A 23139-nucleotide genomic window follows, 5' to 3' on the forward strand; every position below is an offset into this window, starting at 1 on the left:
CTCTCTCTCACTGTCCACTCTGCCTGTCAAAAAAATTAAAAAAAAAAAAAGTGATCCATGAGACCATCATTCCAGAACAGTCCTTCCCTACAACTGGAGGGCAATGGAAATATGAACAAGTAGGCTTTGCTAAGTTTTCTCCACGTTATTACCTTTAGGTCACACCCACTTTCTCTTCAACCACACTCCATATGCTTGTCCTTCACATATGTGTTCTCTGAGTCTTTGGGTCTTCAGAAAACTTTGAATGAATACATTTTTTATGATTTTTTTCTCATTAATCTCTCTTATGTTTATGCATGTCAGTCATGACCCTTGCAATGGGTGAGGAAAAGTTTTTACAGTGATCACCTATAGGAGGCTTAACTGTCATTGAAATTAATTTCTATTGTACTTGAATTTATAATCTGTTAACAATTCCTAATTAATAAAATGTGTAACCTTGCTCAGTTTATTATTTGCACTAAGCCTTCTTCTCTTCAGCTTTAAAGCAATGACAACTTTTTAAAATTTTCAAGTAAAAGTTTTAATGTTTATAAAACAGCCAGTATTTAGTAAGGGAAGAAACAGCAGATGTTTGCTGGAAAACTCTGACACATTCTTATTGCTTTATTAGAGTAAGTTCAGTTTTGATTGGTTAAAATCTATCTCACACTAGGAATTGATCTAATTTTGAATACCATCCTAGAAAATGCAACAGAAATTAGCTCCTTTTATCTAAGCCAAAGGGAAAACTTACATAAAAACTGAAATCAGAATAAGACTTGCACAAGCGCACAAGCGAGAAAACCAATAGAGATGTCAGTAATACCAGTGAGGGATGGATCAGCTATTTGGAGCTACTCGTAAGTGTTTTTGCTTCTTGAGTTCTATGAATTGATGGAGTTCCTGGGAAGAGCAGAATAACAATGAGGAATATGAACTCATATCCAGAGCGTTTGACATTCATTTGAGATGAGGCCATCAGAAAATTTTAAGATGTAAACCAGGTGCCAGGAGATATTGAAAATAGGAAAATACCATATGAAAAAGCCATAACTTTGTAAACAATTTAATACAGTTTTCAAGTTGCTATTAGATCAATCAAGTGCAGATTCTGTTCATAATTTAAAGTCTAGTTCTTACTTAATCATTTCAAGAATTTTCCAAATACTTGGGTCTATTTTAAATTATATCAAATGTGTTTAGAAAATAAATGAATATTTAGTAAACAGTTTTATGTAATAAGTTCATTGCTAAATAGTTGCAAAAGAATTGTGTGGAAATGAGCAATGGTTAGTTTTGTATTTGCTTGGCTTTATATAAGAAGTATTTATTATTTCAACCTACTCATATTAGTAAGTTCATTTTATGCCTGGATGTTTAATCTAATTAACACAGTAAAGGAAATGATAATTAATAAGTGCCAGTCTTGACATGACATTTATGGCCCTCAGTGTGATGAATGAAAAGAAATTCCTGATATTTTGAATGATAAAATTTTTTGTTTTACTCATTTTTTTGCATTGATTATATAGAAAAAAGAAGAACATTTCCCACAATCATAATGAAAGAAGTGACAACTTTTTAAAACACAGACTGTCTGTAGGCCATTTATAAATTCTGCTCATGGCCAGCGGGAATAGCTGGACCTCTTTGTAGTTTGTCCTTATAGAACTGTCAAGGGTTAATTTTGAACCTTGAAAATACTTCCCTTAATTACTCTGCCATAGAATAATTTAACAAGTGCACAGCTTTATACTCCATAGTTGAAGAGGAAGGAAAAATAGTATTCTAGTATTCACAGTAATATAGATAGAAGTAGGAGAATCTTGAAGGTCCAAACTTTCATTTTTGAAATGAAACATCCAAAGCCAAGAACAGTAATTTAAAAATTTTTTCTTAAACAAGAAAATGTGAGAGGAGAATTTCAGGGTCAAAGTACACAATAGATATATGAAAAAGTAAAATATCAATCAATTTCTATTGAGTTTGAATGAATTTGAGCATTTGCATTGAATGAATTGAGCATTTGCAAGTAAACAAACATCAAAAAACTTGGTTTTCATAAACTCTCCATTTTTAGCAACCAATAATAGTAATAATCATAATGTAATAATAATGATATTTATGCAAAATTGATTTCTGCTGAGAGGACAGGTTGGCAGCTTAATATATATCAATAACATAAGAAAAATATACTCTATTTGTGTTTTTTCCAATATCAAGGGTAACTATGAGTGCTTGATGAATACAGAATGAAATCCAGAAGGAATAAATGGCTATGTACAGACGTGATTGGAAAAGCAGTGTTGGGGTAAGTTCCAGAGTGGGGCAAAGTCTTCTCTATGTGACAATGAGTTTTTGTTGGGATTTTTTTTTTTATTTCTTTGTCTCTTAACCTCTGAAAATGGAGGGATGGCATAAGACTGAATGACAGAGCAACTTGGTGAGATACATAAAAATATTCAAAATCAGATTTTAAATACTTACCTGGCAGGGGAGAAACCATGATCACAAAGGTAGTTTTCCCAGAGTGAGGCTTATCCACTGCACTGCGGTGTGCTGACCCCTGCGATTGCCCTAAATGTGGGAAACTCCACTGCATGATTTCTGGTGTGGGGCATTCATGCTCTCCCCTGGGGGGAAAACCCTCAGTTTTAAAATACTGCATTTTTTCAATATAAATCATTTCTGCTTCCAAATTTATCATTAAAATCTGGCATTCACTCAAACATCCTGGTGTGAGTGGTGTGTGTGTGCTTCTGAATAAAAAATGTGGCTAAGCTCATGGCAACCACAAAGAAAAATCCTGCAGTGATTTACAAAAGATAAAGAAAAAGGAATAGGAATCAAAACATTATAAAGTGTTTGTAACAAAAAGACCATAGCAGTGGCATAAAGGTATATCAACCAGTGAATCAGAATAGAAATCTCAGAAATAAATACATGAAATTTATAATCAGTTAATATTCAATTAAGGTGACGAGAATGCACAATGGTGAAAGGGCTGTCTCTTCAATAAATGTTGGGAAATCTGGAGATCCATAGGGAAGCATGGAATTGTGCAATCGTAGCATTATCTCACACCACATACAAATTCAACGCAAAACAGATTAAAGATTGATATATAAGACTTGGATTGAAGATTTAATGGATGACTTAAAGTCATAAACTATTAGAGGAAAACATTAGAGAAATTCTTGACAGTGGATATGACTTCCAAATCACAGCCAAGAAAAGCAAACCTAGGAAATGTGACTACACTGAACTAAAAGCCTTCTGCACAGCAAATGAAACAATTAACAGAGTGAAGACAACTCACGGAATGGGAGAAAATAGTTATAATGCATGCAACTGACAAGGGGTTAATATATGAAACATGAAGAATTCGATAGCAAGGAAAAAAATTACCTGATTGAAAAATGAGCAAAGCACCTATAGGACATTTCTTTCTTTTCTTTTTCTTTTTCTTTTTTTTTTTTTTTTTTTTTTTTTTTTTTTTTTGACAGGCAGAGTGGACAGTGAGACAGTGAGAGAGACAGAGAGAAACGTCTTCCTTTGCCGTTGGTTCATCCTCCAATGGCCCCTACAGCCGGCACGCTGCAGCCGGCGCACCGTGCTGATCTGAAGCCATGAGCCAGGTGCTTCTCCTGGTCTCCCATGGGGTGCAGGGCCCAAGCACTTGAGCCATCCTCCACTGCCTTCCGGGGCCACAGCAGAGAGCTGGCCTGGAAGAGGGGCAACCAGGACAGAATCCGGAGCCCCGACTGGGACTAGAACCCGGGGTGCCATGGCCATAGGCGGAGGATTAGCCAATTGAGCCACGGCTCTGGCTTATAGAACATTTCTGAAAGATGACAAACAAACCACTAACAGGTGTATATATATATATATATATATATATATATATATATATAAAAGAAACAACATCACTAGCCACCAGGAAAATCATCACCACAATGAGATATCACCTCACATCTTTTGGGACAGCTGTTCTCCAAAAGACAAAAGATAAGTGTTGGCATAGATGTGGAGAAAAGAGAACCCTTAAAAACTGTTATAGGTAAGGTAATTTGGTGCAGTTAATACATAAAAAAAAAGTATGGAGGTCCCTTTAAAAAGTAAAAAGAGAACAACCATGTGATTTAGCAATCCCATTTCTAGGTACATATCTGTATTAAAGGTATCTGCATCCCGTAGTTTACTGCAGCATTGCTTGCAATAGCCAAGATATAGAAACAATCTAAGTGTCTATCAATGAATGAAGACACAAAGAACACACACACACACACACACACACACACACTGGAAAGGATGGGAGAAAAAAGGGGGCCGGTATTGTGGGCAGAGGGTTGGCTGCTTGCAGCCCCTGCATCCCATATTAGTCCTGGCTACTCCACTATTGATCCAGCACCCTGCTAATATGCCTGGGAAAGCAGTGGAAGATGGCCTGAGTGCTTGGGCCCCTGCACCCACATGACAGACCCAGATGAAGTTCCTGACTCCTGCTTTCCGCCTAGCCTAGTCCCAGCCGTTGAAGCCATTAAAGTGTGAACCAGCACATGGAAGATCTCTTTGTCTCTCCCTCTCTCTCTCTCTCTGCAACTCTGCTTTTCAAATATACAAATATTTTTAGAAGAGGTTTGGGGTTGGGGTAAATCTTCCATTTGCCATAGTATGTATGAACTTGGAGGACACGACCCTAAGGGAAGCATGCCAAAACTAGAGAGATATTACCATGAAATTCAGCAGAAAACTGTAGGTGGGCCTGGACTTTCCAAGGGACGTGGCAGGGTGATGTAGGTTTTGTGCATCATGTTTGACAAACATGGTACCCCTATAGTAAAGAAGACACAAACTTATATAAAACATAGGTTCATGGGCTATCTCAGTGAAGATTAGTAGACAACACAAATATTTTATTGAAGTAAAGGCCCTCAGATTCCACACAAAAATTCATTTTTGCAAACCTGTTATAAACAGAACAAACTTAAAGATGCTCAAATATGAACATGTTTTATTTTTCAAAACTGACTTCAGTTATGTTGTTTTGCACTTCCATTTCCTAATACTAAATCTTTCCAATCTACCTTTCCTCTGTTCTTTGATTCAAGCCTCCATTCCCTCCTGTCATTGATGGAATACCCTATGACCTCTCAGTCCCCATGCACAGTAAGGCATGGCTACATTCTAGGGAGTCATCTCACAGGAAACTCATGAACTTTTGCCATGCCCAGAAGCAAAATTATAAATCACTCCATTACAGAGAGAGAAAAATCAGTATTTCTGTCTAGACAGATGATTCAAATCCTCAGAATGTGTTCAGATTCATTCTCCTTTACTTTGGTCTCCTTACAGTAAGGATGGTTATAGTGACAGAGCAAGGTAACCAGCTTGTATCAGCCCTGGGGAGCTGTATGCCCCAAGTAATATACAACTCATATCATCTTTTCTTCTTTTTTTTTCAGTATTTCTATGAAAGGTATGAAGTGACGTGAAAATAACGAATGTATTTTATAAATAAGTAAATTAAAATAACCATTGTTTTGATATAGAAAGTCAAAGTGTTTAAGATGGCCTTCTATCATGCAGTCATTCTTTCCCTGGTAAAGTAAAGGTTAATTACCTTCTGAAGTCTTCTGATAGGGGTATGTACATTTTAAGATGGCATAAGTTTTATGAGAGGAATTGAGCGTTAGCTAAAATACGAAAGATTTGGGATGGACATAATTAAGAAATTCTTATCAAAGTATGATTAAACACGGAAATAGGATTCTTAATAAACAGTTACAGGATTTCAAATGAAAGTTTACCTTGTTGAGTCTATCCTGTTTATACATTTGCTTATCCCTGGATTGAGATATTGGCATAAATGTCAATGGAAGATTTGTCTCTCCAGGAACTGGTTTAGACAGTCCAAAACACATGTCTTCATCTCAAGCTAAACTAAGACTCCCTTGTAAACAGCAACCTGGATCTAGATAGGTGATTTGCAGTGGGAGAGACACCTCCCTCTGGAGGCCAATTTGAGTATTTTTTTCATGTGTTGAGTGATACCTACTAAAAGATATTTACTGAGAAGGAGACTGGAATGATGGACATCTGACAATTCTTGCAACCCTGGCATAATAAAGAAATACCCTGAACTGTGTAAACATTGCTAAAGGACTTCACTTCTCAGCTAAATATTTAAAAAGCCACTGTCATTTATCTGTAACTACTTTTCATAATAAATACAAAGTAGTTTGATACATGCTAAATGTAATAAAACACTAGAAATCCAACTACTGCATTTATAACGTGAATTTTCAGAGCTTTATGTAGAGTTGTTAACTATTTCAGAAAAACACAACCCTGTAACAGTGTTGTTCACGAGAGTTGGGGATTCAGTATACACTCCTATAAAAATCTCCATGTATAGCTGTCAAATTTCAACTATTTTTCAACTTGATTGATTAATCTATTTAAACTGCAATCCAGTACAACAGTGCCATAGGAACTTTCATATTAAAAATCTATTATTTTGGGGACAGCGCTGTGGCATAATGGGTCAAGCCACCACCTGCAGTGCCAACATCCCATATGGGCACTGGTTCAAATCCTGCTGCTCCACTTCCAATCCAGCTCTCTTTATTCAATTATATGGGCTTTGCTACTTATATAAATGGTTGAAAATTAATACCATGAAAGTTGGCATGCTCTAAAAGTATTTTTATGCATCTGCTAAGTCTCTTAAACAAATGTCCATTGTCCAGACTGCAGCTTGGTGGAAAAGCCTAAGGGCCCAAAGAGGGTGGATAGTAGAAACAGCTTCTGAGATCTGGAAAGTGGAGAGCAGATGTCTGGATTGGGATAGTGGACAACTGTTCTCTGAGGCTGGAAGACAATGATCAAAGGCAAAGATAGAATGATTTTCTTTTTAAATGCAATATATAATGGGGCCAGCATTGTGGCGCAGCAGGTAACGCCACCATTGGCGACACTGGCATTCCACACGGGCGACGGTTAGTGTTCTGGCTGTTCCACTTCTGATTCACCTTCCTGCAGGTGGCCTGGGAGAGCAGCAGAGGATGACCCATGTTCTTGGGCCCCTGCCACCCATGTGGGAGACCCGGGTGAAACTTCTGGCTCCTGGTTTTGGCCTGGGCCAACCCTGGCTGTTGCACCATTTGGGGAGTGAATCAGCAGATGGAAGATCTTTCTCTTTGTAAGTCTGACTTTCAAATAAATAAATAATCTTTTTTAAAAGAATACAATACCAGAATACTCTAGAGATTTTCCATATTAAGAGGGAAAAAGACAAAGTGTCGAAGTTCAGTTACAGAGATACAGAATCCTCCAAGTATAAAATGGCAATTGAAACTGTGGGGGAGGCACTGTGGCGCAGCGGGTTAAGGCACTGCCTGTGATACTAGTATCCCATATGAGCTTCACTTGTGGTCCTGACACTTCTGCTCCATCTCCCCGCGAATGTACCTGGGAAAGCAATGGAAGACGGCACAAGCACTTCCAGCCCTGCCACCCATGTGGGAGACCCAGTTAGAGTTGCTGGCTCCTGGCTTAGGCTTGACCCAGCCCAGGCTATTGTGGCCATTTGGGGAGCACAGCAGGAGATAGAAGATTTCTCTCTGTGTTTCTCTGTCTCTCTGTCTCTCTCATGTGTGTGCTTTTGTTACTGCCTTTCAAATAAATAATTGAATCAAAAATAAAATAAATAAAATCAGGAGTAATTGATTATCTGCATTGTGCTGAATATATTTTTTTTAATTTTTATTTATTTATTTATTTATCTATTTATTTTTGACAGGCAGAGTTAGAGAGAGAGAGAGGAACAGAGAGAAAGGTCTTCCTTTTCCGTTGGTTCACCCCCCCAAGTGGCCGCCACGGCCCGTGTGCTGCGCCTATCCGAAGCCAGGAGCCAGGTGCCTCCTCCTGGTCTCCCATGTGGGTGCAGGGCCCAAGCACTTGGGCCATCCTCCACTGCACTCCCGGGCCACAGCAGAGAGCTGGACTGGACGAGGAGCAACCAGGACAGAATCTGGCACCCCAACCAGGACTAGAACCTGGGGTGCCAGCACTGCAGGTGGAAGATTAGCCAAGTGAGCCATGGCACCAGCCTGTCCTGAATATATTATATCCACCCTTGTTCTTCAGCTCTGGGACTTCATTAAGTTACACCTGTAATATACTTACCAAGGTGTACTAGGGAGAAGATGGGAGGTCCCTATGGGCCTTCCAACCTCTGTTTTCTTCATCTTACAGAATCAGCCCTCCAGTGCCCAGATCTGTATGTTAGGATTCCAAGCAAACTCTATTGTGGCGCTGTCTTTTAATAAATGAAAAAAGTTCTGTGGCTTTAGGGATTAAGCGCCTCTGTTCTAACTCAAAGCTGGAGGTTTTAACATTTCTGGTTTTGGGATGGGGGGCAGACATGATATGAATTGAGACGGTCTGTTACATTGGTGGCACTCAGGCCTTGCCTTCCACACTCAAGTATTCTATTTCCTGTCCTCTTCCACACTCACTTAATTCGACCTGTGATTGACAAATAGGACTTCAGCAAGTGTGACACAAGCAGAAGTCTGATTCCTATGTGCATTGTTTATTTCCTGCCTAGAACATTCCCTGGTGAGATGATCATACTGTGAGGAAGTTTAATTTAGTCATGGAGAGGACTGATGGAACAGTAGGAGGGTTTATTTATTTATTTAACAGGAAGAACGATGGCAGTAGAGTGGGGGTGGGGAGAAAAAGAGACAGAGACAGAGAGATCCTTCTTCCAAGGATCCACTCCTGAAATGACTGCAACCACTAGGGCTGCGACACGTGGAAGCCAGGAGCTTAGAACTCCAAACGGGTATCTCACATGCGTGGCAGGGGCACAGTACTTGAGACAGCCTCCTCTGCTTCCCCAGGACATTGGCACGGAGCTGTATCAGAAGCAGAGCAGCTGACACACGAATCAACGTTCCTCTAGGGGCTGCAAAGCACTGACTTACCATGGAGAAGCCCAGGGAAAAAGAAGGAAGAAAACAAGCCAACAGCCAGAACTAAGGCTCAAGACTCATGACCCAGGTGCACAGTGACAGTCAGCTTCTGACTGTTTGAGTTTCACCAGCTAAAACCCTAAGAGGATGGAAAGAAAAAAATCCATGTTTCTGCCCTGCCCCAATTGGTAACTCATGGAAGGATGAAAAACACCACTACCAATAAAGGATTTTTTTAAGATTTATTTATTTATTTAAAGTTAGAATTACACAGAGTGAGTAGAGGCAGAGAGAGAGAGAGAGAGAGAGAGGTCTTCCAACAGTTAGTTCAGTCCCCAGTTGGCCACAATGGTTGGAGCTGGGCCGATCCGAAGTCAGGAGCCAGGAGCTTCCTCCAGGTCTCCCACATGGGTGCAGGGGTCCAAGCACTTGGGCCATCTTCTACTGCTTTCCCAGGACATAGCAGAGAGCTGGATCGGAAGTGGAGCAGCTGGGACCCGAACTGGTGCCCATATGGGATGCCGGCACTGCAAGCAGTGGCTTTACCCGCTATGCCACAGTGCTGGCGCCGATGTTAAAGTCTCTCAGTGATGTCAGATAAATGAAATAAGCTTTTATGCTCACTCAGCTAAAGCACAAAGGTTTCTCTGTGTCAAAGCAAAGGTGATGTGCTTCAATTCTAGTTTACCATAGAAATACTTCTAAAAGTCCCTGTTCCTCTTCATATGGGAATTGATCCCCTAAAATATCTGCAAAAATGTGGCCCCTGAAAGTTACCCAGAAGCGCCATCTGGGCTGCCAAATTTGTTACCGGCATTCTGGGGTGCCATGCGATATCACCATACGCTTATTAATAAATCCTCAATATTAATAAGCCCGAGAGGGTTCTTGCCTAGTATTTAGAGAAGAATTCTAAATACTGGCATAAATAAACAAGGCAGCATGGTACATGTTGAGCTTTTTTTTTAGTGAGAAGGATGCTTAGGAGAGTGAGAGCTTTATCTAAGAGAGAGAGGTAAATCTGGGTTCACACCGAGTACCAGGAACCAGCCACGTGGAGAAGCATCTAGGCCAGGAAGCCTAGGGTGGGTGGTCTGAAGGCCACGTGTCCTGGAGGCAGCAGCCCCCTCCTGGCAAGAAAGGGCGGACACACTGCGTCCCAGGCTTTTAACCCACTTCCAAAGGGGAGTGGTTAATTAACCTGATTGGCTGGTGGGCACCCAGGTGTGGCCAGGTGGGACATGAGGTCACACAGGGGCATGGTAAAGGCCTGGTGAAGGTGTGGTCTTCCAGCTAACAAATCTAATCTTTTATTCCCTTTTTTTTTTTCTTTTTTTCTTTCTTTTTTTTTTTTTTTTACAGGCAGAGTTAGACAGTGAGAGAGAGAGAGACAGAGAGAAAGGTCTTCCTTTTCCGTTGGTTCAACCCCCAAGTGGCCACTATAGACGGCGTGCTGTGCCGATCCGAAACCAGGAGCCAGGTATCTCCTTCTGGTCTCCCATGTGGGTGCAGGGCCCAAGGACCTGGGCCATCCTCCACTGCACTCCTGGGCCACAACAGAGAGCTGGCCTGGAAGAGGAGCAACCAGGACAGAATCCGGTGCCCCAACCGGGACTAGAACCCGGTGTGCCGGCGCCGCAAGGCAGAGGATTAGCCTAGTGTGCCACAGCGTCACCCAAATCTAATCAATTTTAACCTGTATGCCTGCCTACTTCATTCTTGTCTAGGGAAAAATTCAAAGTGTCTCTAGATGTAATACATAATATTTTCCAATACAAAATTTAAAAATTTTGGCATAATTTGAACTAAATTACTTTCTATTTACTTATGCTAAATGTCAGTGTCATGCCATTTCTGGTATTGATAGAGATTCTTCAACAGAAAGCCATGTGAACACTTTAAAGTTTGGCTCTTTCTAAAACATGACAGTTCACTAAATAAAAAATTCTACTGAGAGAGTGAGATTCACAGTCTACAGTTTACTGTATTCAGACAAAAATATCATTGATAGTCATTTGCTGATATCTAGCTTACCATGCAATTTTAACATCCATGTACTGCAAAACATTTAGGAAGCTTCAAGTATTTTTTTTTCTTTTTTAAGATTTATTTATTTATTTATTTGAAATCCAGAGTTACAGAGCAAGAGGGAGAGACAGAGAGAAAGAAATCTGCATTTTGCTGGTTTACTCCCCAGAAGCCAGGAGCCAGGAGCTTCTTCCAGGTCTCCCATGTGGGTAGCAGGGGCCCAAGCACTTGGGCCATCCTCCGAAGCTTTTCCCAGGCCATTAGCAAGGAGTTGCATTGGACTTGGAGAAAAGAGAACACGAAGCAGCACTGATAAAGGCTGGGAAAGTCAGAGGCAGCAGCTTCACCTGCGATGCCACAGCACCAGCCCCTCAAGTGTCTTTTTCATTCTCAGATTCAGCTCCACATCCTATTGACTGTTTTTAAAAATTTCAGTGGAACATGAGAGCCATGCTATTCTAGCTTGTTCATCAGCCGTTTGAGGAACACTTGCACTCTACTCTGTAAGATCTGTAAGCTAGCCACTGAAGCCAGCAAGACCACCTCCCTCCCTTCCCTAAGGCCATACTCATCCAGCCCTTGCTTCTAAGGTGGAGGAACCATTTTCTCTGAAAAAAATTAACACAAGTACTCAGCTTGGCATAAAGGGTAGCTGTGTGGAAAGTATTTTTAAGGAATTTATTTAATACATAAGATTCTCAGGGTCACAGCAAGTGCATGATAATTACTACAACACAGTTCTCATCAATTCTCATGTTAATATGATATTAACACAAAAACAGCAGATGCAATGTAGTTTATACATACAATTCTAACAAGATAATGATGCTTCACCTCTCTGTCCCTCTTCCTTCCTTCCCTCCCTCCCTCCCTCCCACCTTCTTTCCTTCCTTCCTTCCTTCCTTCCTTCCTTCCTTCCTTCCTTCCTGTTTCCTTTCTTTCATTCCCTCTCTTTCTCTTTTTTCCTTTTTTAATTTTTGAGAAAACATTTTTAATGAAGGGAAATCTTGCTTCAGTATGCTACCAACTTGAAAGGATGTGATGTCTCTAAGTGTACATCATTTGATAACACATAAGGGAACTTCCAAAGTCTCAGAAACACAAAGGTAAAAAGTCATAAAGTCATAAAATCTCAGCTATTTTCTTTCTTTCTTTTCTTTTTCTTTTTCTTTTTTTTTTTTTTTTTTACAGGCAGAGTAGACAGTGAGAGAGAGAGACAGAGAGAAAGGTCTTCCTTTTTTTGCCGTTGGTTCACCCTCCAATGGCTGCCGCGGCTGGTGCACTGTGGCCGGTGCACCGCTCTGATCTGATGGCAGGAGCCAGGTGCTTCTCCTGGCCTCCCATGGGGTGCAGGGCCCAAGGACTTGGGCCATCCTCCACTGCACTCCCTGGCCACAGCAGAGAGCTGGCCTGGAAGAGGGGCAACCGAGACAGAATCCGGCGCCCTGACCGGGACTAGAACCCGGTGTGCCGGCGCCGCAAGGCGGAGGATTAGCCTAGTGAGCCGCGGAGCCAGCTCTTTCTGTTCTAATAAGTGGCTTTGACCATAAAACTTATTTGAGTATCAGTTTCCTGAGTTAACTGGGATTTCTGAACCAGGTCCTTGTTGAGAGAATAACATCAGAAGACAAAATTATATTCAAATATGTTTTGATTTGTTATTAGTTCCAACAGATGGAAAGAGTTGTGTGAAAATGCATATCATTGTGTAATTCCAAAACAATATTTTTGTAAACATTGGTACTGGAAGTATTTGAAGTTTATAACAAATAAAAATCTATACCAATCATCTACAAAATTGGCAAAGGAAAACGGTTGAAGTCATGAGTGGGTTTTTTGTAAGTGGTAGATATAGAGTATATTTTCACATTGTGTTAAACTAAAAGCTTTTTTTTTTTAGATTTAAAAGTATTTATTAGAATCAAGGACCTCCAGCCAGAGTGGCATGGAGGGAGGGTTCCACCACAAAGGGGACTGGTGGCTGTCCTCTTTAAATACAACTTAAGTACAAATTCGAAGGAAAAAAAAAAAAAACTTGCCAATTAGATTGGAATTCAGTTACCAGGAGGGCACAAAAGCATCAAAAGACCTCATTTATAATTCCCTGACCTGTCTAGCCTCCTAAGGGTGGGAGCTCAGGGAGAGCTCCCTTGCTATTCTCATGGTAAATTAGGAGAGGCCAAAGGAAGGAGGGCAGCTATTTGTTCTTGCTAAAGATAAAGTTTTGGGGAAGGAAGCAAATATTTTACACCCCAAATTCCACTGGAATCCCCTGACTATCTATTAACCCATCTGACTCCTCACACTCCCTCCTCCAGATGGAAGCCCTAACATCTGTTAGGGGAACCGGGCGATGGTCGCTCTGGCTGCTTCATGCAGAAAAGGGAGGTCTTTGGGAAGTGTCTAAACCATGAGCAAGTTTTTTTTTCATGGAGAGGCAAATACAGACTGACAAAAAGGGCTTGCAGATAATCAGGTGGGATTAAGGCCTTGTCAGTTATGAGGCTCAGACCTATCTATATCTCTTTACGTGTGGTACACCATAAGGGAGGCACCCTGTTGACTTCCATTACCTAGCAGGCCTGGGAGGAGAGCTGGCTTGAAAAGAAGGTAGGTGGCATTTCTAAAAGGAAAACAGTTATTAGTTAATATACAGTTCTGCCTGCAATGGACAACTGAAAGTTTTAACTGAAAATTTTTAAAGTTGCCTTATTTTTCTCATAATAAAATTAATTTCCAAAACCAATGAAAATGGCTACATCTCAAAGGAGAATATTTCAGCAGCTAAATTATTTTAGCCTTAAGCTATCATTTAATGCTTTTTCAGAATAAATTTTAAAGGACATCTTTTCTGACTTATTTTCAGCTATACACTACCTGTGTAATTTTTTTCCCCTGATTCTTCAAGCATGAACCTAATCCAATCGGAGCTATCATACAGAAAATATTATTTCTGGGTTGCTGTTGATGAAAACATAGATTGAAAAATGTAACCATAATTGCAGGATGGAATGGGGACTTTTAAAGTAAGAAGTTGGAAACCACCCTATCATTGTAGTTTACATAAATTCCCAGGCAGCATTAAGGGAAAGAGATAGTGTAGGAGGAGTGTAGGAGAATGAAGGACTTGTTGGGGATGAGACAGGAAGGAACTGGAGAATTTCTAGGCTTATGTCAATTTAATTCCAGTAAATTTATTCTGCTCCCACATAATAGTAGTACTCCACTCCCTAACCTACTGTCTTGCATTATTTCTTTTTGATTTTTCCTAAGCACTCCGAAACACCATGAGGCTTTTTTGTTTTAGATTTCTTTTGTTTGTTTGTTGATTTTTATTTATATAAAGTGAACAAATTTCAAGTATTTCATATATGCGGTTTTAGGAACAGAATGATGCTTCCTACCCTACCCCCACTCCCTCCTTGTTCCCACTTTCAGTCCTCCTTCTTTTCTTATTTTTCTTTTAATTTTCGCAATGGCATGCTTTCAATTTACTTTATAATCACAAGCTCAATCTACCACTAAATAAAGAATTCAACAAGTAGTAAGAAGAGAAACCACTGTTCCTCAGGAATACAGAAGAACCATTTCCATACATGAGGAAGTATCCTGATTACAATGCCCTTCAGATCTCCCAAATGTCAAGGTAAATTCCAACAGTAAATTCCATGGAGTAACAGAAAATGCATCAGACTAAATCCCAGAAACCACTTAACCTTTCAAAGCCTCTATCCCTTTTTCATGTTGAAGTGGCATAAGGATGCCTCCCTCCCAAAGTTTGTATCCATATTAAAACTAAATTAAAATGTAAATGAACTCTGCATACTGGAAGAGCTTCTTCTTCCATACCAATCAGATATTGATGAAATAAGGACAGTAAGTATCAGGTCTTCGTTTTCATCTCTGAAAGTCAAACACATAAACACCAAACAAAATGTGTACATATGGATGTCTCTCTGGACTTTATACTCTGTATTATTTTGATCATATGCTCTCGTCGAGTGTTTTCTTTTAAAATATAATTTTATAAGTTTATAAAATTAATGTACAACAGAGTTGTGGCAGATAGCTGATAAACTGAAGTGGGTATGATACTAAATGTTTCTGTATGTATATATCTCACTAAGTAAGAAAGTTCATCATTGTCATTTAGTCTGGAATATAACTGGATGTGGAGAATTATACACTGTCAGCTGATTCCTTTTTAAAATGATTTGTATGATAAAACACCTACTGTACACAGTAATGGAACAATTTTTCAAATGGAGCTGTACTCAGTTTGTACTTGGATGACATTTTTTTTTATACGAAGTAGGCGGTGTAACTCATATAGAATTACATATCACTGTAGCAAGCACTCTGTGGGCTTAACAGATGTCATTTAATCTTCACAAACTCTCCAGTGCAGTAAACATGCTGCCTTTGCTAATTCAGTATTTTATTAGCTTCATTACATTGAATTCTCTCTCTCTCACACACACACAAAACCTCAAGCATGGATCTCAGCATTCCCTTGCTTTGGAAATGAGAAAGCAGATGTTGAGAAAAACTGAATTCATTGAATGAGATCCCTTATGTGGTAAATGTTGGAGATCAAAGTCAGACTAAGGCATTCCTGATCTTATGGTGACACTGAATGGCATAATTTTGGCAGAAATAAGTATGTAGATATTTTAGGATAGATGGTTTAAGCTGAAGCTCCAGACTGGAATTTGGTAAATTCAAATAATTTGGTAAATTCAATAGAATCTCAATCAGTCAACTTGCATTTATCATTGAACAACATTTGTTCTTGTCTTCTGAAATTTTATACTGTGAAAGTACAATTATAGTAGTACACAAAGAGGAAAGTAAGGGAGTTTGGAAAGCTGAAAAAAGCAGAATATGAAGGAGGAGGAACTTAGGAGTAAGAAGAAAAACAAGATGAGAAAAAAGAATAAATACTCATTTCTAAATGATGTAGCAGCAGGAATGCAGAATGATAACTGGGCATATAACCCACATAAAGATAACTAGTGTCTGCTCTTACTAGAGAAGGTCAAGTATACATGTTAGTGAAATTCTGGTAAAACACCATCAAAATGGTGGAACCAGGTTAATATTTGAATATTTTACAATATAAATACTAAACTTTACACAAAACAAATAGTAATGAGAACAAAAATAGACTGCATTTATAAAAAAAATCTGAGGCATAGCATTCCAGATAATAAAAATTTCCTCTCCAAATCAACCAGAAAATATAAGGTGCCTACATATCATTGTATTATTTTTCTGGCTTCTGTAATGAATTAACACAATTTTAATGAGTTAAAATATATTTATACTTATTATATTATATTGTAGTTCTGAAATCAATACCACTGGGTTAACTTCAAGGCTCCACTAGGGTTGATTATTTCTGAAGACTTTGAATGAGAATCCATTTCCTTGTCTCTAATGGTTCCTTGAGAATACCTGCATTCCAAGGCTTGTGAGTTCTTCTCACCACTTTCCAATGTGTTTCCAACATCCTCCTTCCTAGTGTCTCTTCTGAAGTCAAATCTTCCCCTGCTTCTATATGTGAGTGCCTGTGATTACAATTAAGGTCTACCCAGGAAATCCAGGAATCTCCTTGCTAGGTCTTTAATTAACTACATCTACAGGGGCCTTTTGCCAGACAAGTTTATATGTTCAAGTTCTAGGATTCAAGTTCTAGATCACAGATATCTTTTGGGAACATTATTCACTTTACTACCACCATTTTCTGAGCTGAATGTTCTAAAACAGGTGCATGGGACATATGATGCAGTTTCAAGCTGTTATTCAAAACTTCAACTCCGAAATGGTTAAAAAAGATCAGATGTGTTGATTAAATTTAGAAAGGTATAGAAAGGTATAGGTCAAAATCTAAAATCATATATGAAATGAAGAGAAAATTGTAAGGTGCTAGAAATGAGTAAATATAAAGAAAATTAAATAAGGATCATTATAACAAGAAAAGATAAAGAAAAGAGTATAAAGAGAGAGGAAGTAGTTGACATTGAAAAATGGAAAGTGGTACCATGATAAATCCTGAAAAAAAAAAGGAAACATTGGAACAGAAACAATATGTGAAACTATTGTACAACAAATTGTTTTAGACATTAACTGAAGAACTTGCAGGAAAGGATCCTCCAAGCTATTGGAAAAAGTGACTAACAATAACAAAGTTTGAGATGCATCTTAATGATTAGAATTCAAAGATAAAGAAAATGTCTTCCATGTCTGCTAGCAAAAAAAAAAAAAAAATGAAGTAAAGTATAAGAAAAGATAAGATAATTATGGTGATATTAAGTCAACTATAGTGTAGTGTAGTATTTTTTTAAAGAAAGAAAGCAAGATGAAACCAAAAAAGCAATGATTAAAATCCTGATAACCGGAAAGTGTGAAATACACATTCCCCCATCCCTGTAAAAAACAAGTGTTAAATTAAACCAAAAACAAATACCACAGGGGCAGATATTTGATGCAGTCCTTACGATGTCACTTGGGGTCCTAACGTCCCATATCAGAGTGCCTGGTTTGAGCCAGCTAATGTGTTTTCTATCCAGCTTCCTGCCAGCATAAACTCTGAGAGGCAGTAGGTGATGGCTCAAGTACTTGAGTCCCTGCCATCCCCATGGGCGACCAAGTTGGAGTTCCAGGCTCCTTGCTTCTGCCTGATCCAGGCCTGATTGTTGTGGGCACTTGGGGAGTGAATAAACAGATGGTAGATATCTCTCCTTCTTTCTTTCTCTTTCTTTTTCTCTCTCTCTTTCTTTCACATAAAGTGAAAATAAATAATTTAAAATTTTTAAACACACAAGCACTCTAAGAGTATACTTAAAACAGATTTGAGTTCTACTTCTCTCTATAAATTTGATGTCTTAGGCACGTTCACTATCCTGAACTTCAACTACCTTACACACGAAATGGTAATAATAATTTTTCCACACAGAGTGCATTCCTTTTGTGATAATTATGATCCTTATTCTCACAATGGGGGGAAAATACCTGTCCCTACCCATGTTGAGTCGAATTTATATGCTCTTTCATGGCTTCTCTGTCCAGAATACTATTAGGTGCTCTGTTAGATACTTTTTGAACTATATAATTCAAACTTAGTAACAGCATTTTCCTTTCAATTTTCCAAGATGACCAAACCATATTTTGCATGTGATATGCCAAAGGAAGTATCCCTGTGTTCTGTGTCATAAACATACAGAGAAATAATTGCCCAGAGCTCATTTAGAACCTCTTGCTTTTTTACTTCCTTTGTGATTAGAACCCGTTTCTTGTATCCCACTATGTACAAAGCACAGATGACTCTCTTTTGTGTTTATGGTTCACTTTAATTCTACAAACTTTTGCTGAGGGACTGTTATGCCAAGTATTAAGTGCTGCCAGGGTTGCAGGCAAACACAAATACACAAGGTAGAAACAGGGACCTCACGAGGTGGCCTGCATTTCTCATTTCCTTAATCCAGTCAACATTCATACTCCTCCTTGTAGATCCTGAAAATTGTGACTTGTCCTCAAATCAGGCTAAACTGTGGTAGATGAAGGACACACAGAACCCATAGGACTTTCCAATGTAGATCCAGAATTAACCTCCAACTTGACTTTCACAGAACACATTGGGTTTCCATAGATGTTGGGTAGTTAAAATCAGAACTCTTTAACTGACTGTAGCCATATCAGCAAGAAATTTCTCATTAGGGCACTAAATAGAATAGGAAGAAAGGAAGAAAGGAAGAAAGGAAGAAAGGAAGAAAGGAAGGAAGGAAGGAGGGAAGGAGGGAAGGAGGGAAGGAAGGAAGGAGGGAAGGAGGAAGGAGAGAGAAAGGGAAGGTAGAGGGAAGGGAGAGAAGAATAAAAGAAAAAGGAAGAAGAAAGAGTACACACCTTGTGTGTATTTATAGATCTTCAAATGCCACATAATTTGGCCTTTGAATATCACTAGCATGTGCCTGCTTTTGACTTCAGCTTTTGCATTATGTATTTATGCAAAATGCATTTAGCCAAGAGGAGCCTTTGAAATTCTCATTACTATTCCATGGGGAGAAATTATAAAGTTGTTCCTGCTCAAACAAACTCAGAGAGAGTTCGGTGAGATCCCCTGCAATTCAATTACTTAAACTGAATCTAACTTTAACATGTCTCTCTTCCATGTCTTGCCACCTGATTGATTGACATGAAATTATCTCCCTACTATTGCAATTAATAGCTTTGGATCCTATGTTCTCTTTTTGATTGTGCCATCATTGGTTTTAAATGTAATAGATGTGAATGGTGTAATTCCAGCTATAGTGTATCTAATAATTTGCCACCCACAAAATTATCAGGGGTATTTTTGGTTTGCAGAATAGAGATTTTTGGACCTCAGGCTTGAATGAAAGGAACTGATGTTTAAAGTCATGATTTGTTTTATCTTTGTATAAAATGAAGATTTGAATATAACTTTCAGCAAATAGTTTGCCAGACATTAAATAAAAACACTTCATGAACAATTTATTAAAAATAAAGTCTTTTAATAAAAGTTCAGACACAGGGATATTATTGACTAGCAGACCTAAACAATGAGATAATATAAAAGTTTAACTTAAGTGAGTTGTATCTGTAAAATTTCAAAATATTTTTATTTTTATTTATTGATCTTCATATTTTGAAAGGCAGAGAGACACACAGAGAAAAAGAAACAATTAGACAAGAGGAGACAAATTTTCCATCTTCATATTCACTCCCCAAATACCTGCAAAAGCTTTACGGACAGAGGCCCAAGTCAAGGACCCAGATTAAATTCCAGTTTCCCACTCGAAAGATAGAGACTCAAGTACTTCTGCCATCATGACTGTTTCCCAGTGTAACATTACCAGGGAGTTAGAATTGGACTTGGAGGAGTCAAGACTTGAACCAGGCATTCTGATATCAGATGTGGCCACCAAACGATTTAACGACTATGCTAAAGGCCCAACTCTAATTGTGAATTTTAAAATCCATCATTGATGTCCTTCATGGACTAGTTTCTGTGCCTTCAGTCAAAACAGTGCCATTGGGTCGGCACTGCGGCTCACAGGCTAATCTTCCTCCGGTGGCGCCAGCACCTCGGGTTCTAGTTCTGGTTGGGGCGCAGGATTCTGTCCCGGTTGCTCCTCTTGCAGTCCAGCTCTCTGCTGTGGCCCAGGAAGGCAGTGGAGGATGGCCGAGGTCCTTGGGCCCTGCACCCCCATGGGAGACCAGGAGGAAGCACCTGGCTCCTGGCTTTGGATCGGCACAGCACGCTGGCCGTGGTGGCCATCTGGAGGGTGAACCAACGGAAAAAGGAAGACCTTTCTCTCTGTCTCTCTCTCTCTCTCTCTCACTGTCTAACTCTGCTTGTCAACAAACAAACAAACAAACAAACAAAAACAGTGCCATTGGAGGAGCAGACAGTGTAGGTCAATAGGTTAAGCCAGTGCTTGGGATACCTATATCCATACTGGTGTGCTGGTTCATTTTCTGGCTGCTCCAATTCCAATCCATCTGCCTGCTAATGAGTCCTGGGAGGCAGTTGATGATAGCTTAACTGTTTGGGTCCCTGCCACCCTTGTGGGAGACCCCAGATGGATTTCTGAGCTCCTGGCTTCAGATTGGCTCAATTCTGGCTGTTGGGTGCATTTGTCGAGTGAACTATCAAATTGGAGATTCTCTCTCTCTCTTGTTCTCACTGTCTTGAAAATCTCTTTCTCTGTCTCTCACTCTGTCTGTAGTTCGGCCTTTCAAGTAGTTGATAATGAGCATTTAGAAAAAATAGCATCATGTCACTTTTCAATACTGTGACTATCATGATTGTTTTCTAACAGCTTAGATAATTAAAATGAGGATGATTGTAAAACAAATACTATCTTGATCCAGATATCATCAAAAAAGATGGCTAAATATCTGTGATTCTTTAATGATGGGTGGAAATACATATGAAACTGGATTAAGAAAGTAAATAATCAAAACAATGTATTACACAAAATACTGGAAAGAACATTGGAGTGAGTGGGGTTGAAAAGGAAATATAGCAAACAGGAAGAGTAACTCACAAGTTTAGGATAATATATATATATTTTTTTTAATTCTCAAAAACAGCAGCCACTGAATTTGGGTGTTTCTCACAAACCCACAGTATTGTCTCTTTCTCTTTATTGTCCTATGAAACTGAGCAAAAAAAGGTTCTGATTGAGAGCTTACAACTAAAATGCCTTGTTGGTGAACAAAAGGGGAATTTCTTTTAATTTATTGATTTGAAAGGCAGAGTGACCAAGAGAAGGGAGCGTGTACACATACATACACACACACAGAGAGAGAGAGAGAGAGAGAGAGAGAGAGAGAGAGAGATTCCCATCCTCTGGTTCACTCCCCAAATGGCCAGGAGCCAGGAGCATCATCTGGCTCTCCCACATGGATGGCAGAGGCCCAAACACTTGGGCCTGGGCCATTTTCCTCTGCTTTTCCCAGGCCATTAGCGGGAAGCTGGATCAGAAGTGGAGCACCGGGACTTGAACTGGTATCCCCATGGGATGCCAATGTAGCAGGCAAGGGTTTTACCCATTATACCACAAAACCAGTCCCTAAGGAATGCTTCAATTCCTACAATATTGATGTTTTTAATGAAAATATTTATCACTTGGTGATTTTCTCAAAAGTTATAGAAACATTTCATGATGGTCTTCACTTTGGTGAAATAAAGGAAGTAGACTTTCACGTGCTACAAGAACCTGTCATTGATGTCAGCTTTAGGGAAGAGTAGAATGCTGTCCTATTGTTTAATGATATTTTAGAGTTTGAGAAAAGAAAAGCATTGTCGTTTTATTCCCTTTGGAATCACCCTTTCCATGTGGTTGGGTGAGACTGATCTTGCTGTACCCGCAGAGTTAAGCATGTGTCTTGGTCATAGCCAATTAGTGTTCTCATTACTGTCACAGAAATTGAGTCACAGAAGCTTACTGCATGCAATGACAGGTAAACACAGCCACACAAGAGTTGTTAAGAATGATAAGGTCCGGGGCCGGCGCCGCGGCTCACTAGGCTAATCCTCCGCCTAGCGGCACCGGCACACCAGGTTCTAGTCCCAGTCGGGGAGCCGGATTCTGTCCCGGTTGCCCCTCTTCCAGGCCAGCTCTCTGCTGTGGCCCGGGAGTGCAGTGGAGGATGGCCCAAGTGCTTGGGCCCTGCACCCCATGGGAGACCAGGATAAGCACCTGGCTCCTGCCATCGGATCAGCGCGGTGCGCCAGCCGCAGCGCGCCAGCCATGGTGGCCATTGGAGGGTGAACCAACGGCAAAGGAAGTTCTCTCTCTCTGTCTCTCTCTCTCTCACTGTCCACTCTGCCTGGCAAAAAATTAAAAAAAAAAAAAAAGAAAAAGAATGATAAGATCCGGGCGAGCACTGTGGCATAGCAGGTAAAGCCACCACCTGCAGTGCCGGCATCCCATATGGGCACTGGTTCAGGTTTGGGTGCTCCACTTTCAATCCAGCTCTATGCTATGGCTGGGAAAAATGGAAGAGGCCCAAGTGCTTGGACCCCTGCACCCGAGTCGGAGACCTGGAAGAAACTTCTGGCTCTTGGCTTCGAATCAGCCCAGCTCCAGCCTTTGCGGCCATTTGGGGAGTGAACCAGTGGATGGAAGACTTCTCTCTCTCTCTGCCTCTCTCTATAACTCTACCTTTCAAGTAAATAAATCTTTAAAAATAAAAAGAAAGACAAGGTCTTTGTAAATTTATATTGTAGACACATGGGTGATATAAACATGAAGCTACTTGAAGAGAGTGAAAGACAAAATATAGGAATGCAGAAGGTTAAAAGTGAAGAAAGAAAAGAGAGAGAGTGAGAGCAAGAGTTTGGGATGGGGAAGCAATGGGGGTGAGTGACTCAGTAATGATAAAATCATCTCTAAAATAGTGCCTAAATACCATCCCCAATTTCTAGCAAAAGATCATTTATGTAAGTTTTACTTTAAGTTCCATCTTGTTGAGCTAATTTAGTTTTCATTTATATCCATAAGACTTGTAACATAATCCTCTCTATTTACTTTGCCTAATCAAAGTAATAAAATTCAAATCTTGTAATAGTTTTGTTGTTGTTTCAATGTTACTATGTTTTAAAATGTTTTCC

The 23139-nt window shown here is 39.7% G+C and overlaps 1 non-coding gene across 1 annotated transcript; it reads left to right on the top strand.

The window, feature by feature from the left end:
• Window positions 1-2464: 2464 nt before the first annotated feature.
• LOC127483104 (U1 spliceosomal RNA) lies at window positions 2465-2621 on the top strand. Its single transcript, XR_016233359.1, has one exon. It is a non-coding gene; the product is annotated as a U1 spliceosomal RNA (small nuclear RNA).
• Window positions 2622-23139: the final 20518 nt, after the last annotated feature.

Source organism: Oryctolagus cuniculus, chromosome 4 (assembly GCF_051225735.1).
Source record: "Oryctolagus cuniculus isolate XC-2025 breed Fujian yellow rabbit chromosome 4, ASM5122573v1, whole genome shotgun sequence".
Lineage (NCBI taxonomy): Eukaryota > Metazoa > Chordata > Mammalia > Lagomorpha > Leporidae > Oryctolagus > Oryctolagus cuniculus.